The following is a 5,122-nucleotide window of genomic DNA, read 5'->3' as shown; positions in this document are numbered from 1 at the left end:
TCAATACACGTAGTCACTCTTATGCGGGGGCTGGCTCAAAGTTGATCCCTTCCGGGTGATTGAAAATCACGCAAGCGCGATGTTGGCCATAGAAGAGTCAGCCTCGGAGTTGCAGGGAGGGTCCGTTGGACAAAGATCGCCGTGCTTTGTCGAGGATATATATAGAAAGCAGGTTTCCCTACGATCCAACAGGTATTGGAAACGGGTACAGACCACAGCACAGCATATATATATGCACATAAAGATTTCAACAGATAATTGTAGAAAAGACGAGCCACTCCAGTTCTGTGTTCTCAATGTTGCGGGTTTATTTGGCAGACAAACGACGCGTTTCGATCTCAGCCGAGATCTTGGTCACATGACCTTTGGTGTGTTTCACTTATATTTAAAGGTGCAGTATACATACATGACACAGCGTGTAGAGTGAACATAAAGGAAATACTTATGCATAGCCATATGTGTTTGTTCAGTTGAAATGATAAATAAAGTTCAAAAATACATTTTGTTACTTAATTAGTTTCCATTCAATGTATTTAGTCGTCATTCCCTAGCGTAAGCGGAGGAAGTGATTATAAAATTATTATTTAATTGTGCAATTATGAAAAAAGGTCAAAGTATAGTACTTAATCCTGATTTATTGGTTGCCATTGAGAATTTACATGTTTAGATTTTACTCCCGACTAATAGGACAAAAAGTGATGGTGAAAGTAAAAGGTATAGTACCTTATAATTAATTTTACTTAATAGTTATATACATCGTCATTATCCAATGCATCATGTACTGATATTATTTGGGATATTGACAGGTGGTAGATTAGTGACATACATTATCAATTAATAATGGTGATGTTGTAGAGACGACAGTTCAGCTGAAATTACTGAATCTCATGTGCTCTTAACCAAATGTCAGTGGCTATCCTCCTCGCATTGTCAATCTGTCAAAAATAAAAGGTATGGCATTAGCGTTATGGTATATAACATCTGACTTCTATATATCATTACATCAGTATGTAAATTTGTAATACAAAGTATAACATTTGCATCATTCTCATCCTGCATTTAACAACAAATATTCCACCCACTATAAAAATGATTTAAGAGGGAAAGTGACAAAAACTAGAACAACACACAGGTACAGTAAGTGAATTAAAATGTATCAATCAACTAGAATGATACCAACTAGAAACTCATAACTTGGTTGCGGGAAGCGTCCAATAGGTTTACAAATGCACATATAGCTCTTCATCGTTATTCATGCCGATTGGGAACATACTACCGGCAAGCAGGATCAACCGTGACTCTAGGCGACGTAAGGTTTGAATTCGATTCCCTCCTCTGGGGTGCTTGGGAACAGTTGCTAGACCAATGTATTTACCTTTGGTCCAATCGCCCCCATGCATTTCATTTAAGTGCCTCGCTGTACTGTAGCTAAGGTCACGATTAGTGATGGCCCGCCAGTGTTCCAGAATTCTTTTTTTAACTGGAAATGTGGTTGACCCCACATACCATTTGCCGCATGGGCAAATGATTGCATAAACTACAAAATCAGTACCACCTGAGATGAGTTTGTTAATCTTCCATTTGTTTTTCGATCTGCGTAGTGTAACTTCCTTTATATTTACACTATGACTGCAGGCTTTGCATTTGCTGCATTTATGGAAGCCAACCCTCTGTTCTAGCCAGGTTTTTTTCTTTTCAGTCTCTAAATGACTATTCACTAGTTTGTCTTTTAGTGATACGGTCTTCCTATATGTGATGACTGGTGTCTGTCCTAGCTTGGTTAAAAGAAGAGGGTCTTGTGTAAGAATATGCCATCTCTTCTTCATGATTTTTCTCAGTTCATCTGCCTGTGTACTGAAAGTGGTGATAAATCTGAATGGTGTGTCAGTATTATCTGTCCTGTTGGATTTTTTTGGGGGCGAGAAGAGAGCATCATTGTGACTGATAAGGTCTGCTTTCCTGGCACCTCTCTGTAGCATGTTAGGGTATCCCCTGTTCTTAAATCTAGTTATCATGCTTTGTTTGTTTTTCTCATACAATGCTTCAGTGCTACAGTTTCTTTTTGCTCTCAAGAACTCACTGTATGGTACACTCCATCTGAAGTTGGGCGGGTGACAACTAGCTGAATGGAGAATGGAATAACCTGCCGTCTTTTTTCTGTATAGGTCTGTGGTTAGCGTGCCATTCTCTATTGTCAATTTAATATCAAGGAAGTCAATGCTCCGTTGACTGTATTGCATGGTAAAGTTCAGATTCAAGGTATTACAGTTCAAATGGTTCACAAATTCAAGAAGACCACATTCATTGCCCTCCCACACAAACAAAATGTCATCAATGAATCTGAGCCATAGTCCAATGTTATTCGACCATGGCTCAGTATCTTCACTCCAGAGTACCTGCTTCTCCCACCAGCCCGCCACAAGGTTGGCGTAGCTTGGGGCGAAGCAGGTACCCATCGAAGTGCCTTGCAGTTGTTTATACCACCTTTCGTTAAACATGAACACATTTTCAGTCAGACAGATCTCGATCATTTGCAGGAGCATACGTGTATGTTCCAGTAATTCAATGTTTCTTGCTTTTAGAAAATATTGGCATGCCTTAAGACCATCTGTATGTTTGATGCTTGTGTACAAGCTTTCTACATCTAAGCAGACCATCCAATATTCATTCTCCCAACGGAGGTTTATAATTTTTTGAAGGAAGTATGTTGTATCTCTAAGGTATGAGTTGGGATCTTTAACATAAGGAAACAAAAAATGGTCGATGTATTCAGATGTCTTTATACAGATCAATACGTGTAGCTGCATAATGCAGATACACATATTGATCTGTATAAATTTGTTAGGGAAGTAAAATTGAAGAAATGGCATTCTCTGTACAAAAATGAAAGTGGTAACAAATTGCCTAGAGACGAGAACATAAATCGTCCTTTTTCTAAATTAAACATTGCTGATTCTCAGACGTTATATGAGATGTACGACCTAGCAATGGGACATGATCCTAGTTTGTCCACTTGCAATGAAGAATGGGAGCTTGATATCCCTACAGACTCTATTACTTCTACCAAATTTAAGACTCGATCTATATTTTACCCTAACCTCCCCCATGATAACATTGATACTTTCCAGGAGGTTGTCACCCAAGCTTTATTGAAATTGAAACATAGAACGAATAACAATACTCAGTTTAACCTAGCCAGCAAACAAAAAGATTTATTGAAAACACTGGCTAATGACACTAACATCGTCATCCTCCCGGCGGTCAAAGGAGGAAATATCGTCCTTTGGGAAAAAGACAAGTATATATTGGAAGCAGAAAGACAATTAAATGATCATCCTTTTTATATGAAAGTCAACATGGATATGTATAATGTTAGCATTTGTGACATTTGTGACAAATTAAAAGAATGGGAACAAAAAGGCTATTTAACGTGGGAAGAATACTGCTTTCTAAAACGCGATTATCCCAAATTGTCTATTTTATATCTTTTGCCAAAAATCCACAAACATCCAACAGTACCACCTGGAAGGCCTATTGTTTCCTCAATAGGGAGTGCCCTAGAGAATGTATCCAAATACGTGGATCATTTTCTACGGGAGTATGTTATGGAACTCACTTCTCATGTAAAAGACACTACTGATTTTTTGGTTAAACTTCAAAGAGTCATCTGGGAACCTAATGACCTTATGATAACGTTAGATGTCAATTCACTCTACACTATCATAGATCAGACTCGAGGCGTCAAGTCATGTCATCACTACTTGAAAGCGAGACCCATTGAATATCTTGAACATACAAATATGCTATTAGAGATGATGTTACTCTGTCTTACCAACAATATTTTTATGTTCAACGGCACCCTTTATAAGCAAATTAGGGGTACTGCTATGGGCACATGTTTTGCCCCTAGTTTCGCTAATTTCTTTTTGGGCAAATGGGAGGAGGACATCAGACAGGATACTACACTCTACCCTTATTTCACCAAAGTCAAACTTTGGCTTAGGTATATTGATGACCTTTTTCTTATTTGGTCAGATACTGAGGAACTAACCATTGAATTCATAGAGAAACTTAATACTAACAACAAAAACATTGCTCTTACTAGCAATATGAGCAGATACTCTGTTGAATTTTTGGACTTACTTATAACACCTCAAGTTAATAGACTGCAAACTAGTCTATTTCGTAAAACAACAGCCGGTAACACTCTTCTTCACGCTCTCAGCAGCCACCCAGATACCCTTAAATGGAGTATCCCCTTTGGGGAGCTGCTGAGAGCGAGAAGAAATTGTAGTACCATCACTGCATTCAACAAAGAAAAAGAGATCATGACTAAAAGATTTAGAGACAGGGGTTACCCCGAGTGGGTAATCCAAAGAGCCATCAAGAGAGTAGATCAAGTTGACCGTACCCAATTATTGGATCCCCAAGAGAAAGTGAGTACTGAAAAAGCAAATACCTCTCAGGAAATAGGTAGAATTATTCTCACCTATAATGGGAACTCAGATCAGATACGTAAAATACTTGTTGACAAATGGGACATACTGACCAGTGATCCCATCACTGGTCAAACTTTTGAGCGCAGACCCAAAATAACGTATAGAAAAGGTCGCAACATCAGAGACATTCTTATACATAATGATATAACATCTAGCAAACCTACAAGTGAACATAATCTCAAAGGTTTTTATCCTTGTGGGCATTGTAAAGCCTGCCGTAACAGTTGTATGAAAAAAACTGTGCCAATTCCTGGTCATGGTTCTCCCAAGATTATCAACCAATTTCTAACATGTAGTTCCACATACTGTGTATATGTCTTGGTTTGCCCATGCCAAATGTGGTATGTGGGCAGCACAACGTTTATGGCTAAAAAGACAGTGCTAGAACACATGCGAGACATAAATAAAAATGATACTCATTATCCTATTGCCAGACATTTTGAGCTGTTCCATCTGTCCAACAGCTCGCTACTTAGCTATTTTGTATTGGAACAAGTTCACATCGGCCCCAGAGGAGGTAACAGAACTTTATTGTTACGCAAACGAGAATCCAGGTGGATAATTGAACTTGAAACTAAGTACCCTAAGGGTCACATTCTTGATGAAGAATTAAGTACACATTT

At 38.5% G+C, this 5,122-nt stretch overlaps 1 long non-coding RNA gene across 1 annotated transcript in view; it reads right to left on the bottom strand.

Moving 5' to 3' along the window:
• Positions 1–287: 287 nt before the first annotated feature.
• Positions 288–5,122, bottom strand: part of LOC146839634 (uncharacterized) — a 59,453-nt gene continuing 54,618 nt past the window's right edge. The window contains exon 3 of the long non-coding RNA XR_014980690.1: positions 288–935. This is a non-coding gene — a long non-coding RNA (uncharacterized LOC146839634). The remainder of the gene's footprint in view (positions 936–5,122) is intronic.

The sequence above is a fragment of the Triturus cristatus genome, chromosome 4_1 (assembly GCF_964204655.1).
Source record: "Triturus cristatus chromosome 4_1, aTriCri1.1, whole genome shotgun sequence".
NCBI classification, from domain to species: Eukaryota; Metazoa; Chordata; class Amphibia; order Caudata; family Salamandridae; genus Triturus; species Triturus cristatus.
This window is presented reverse-complemented; position numbering and strand designations above follow the sequence as displayed.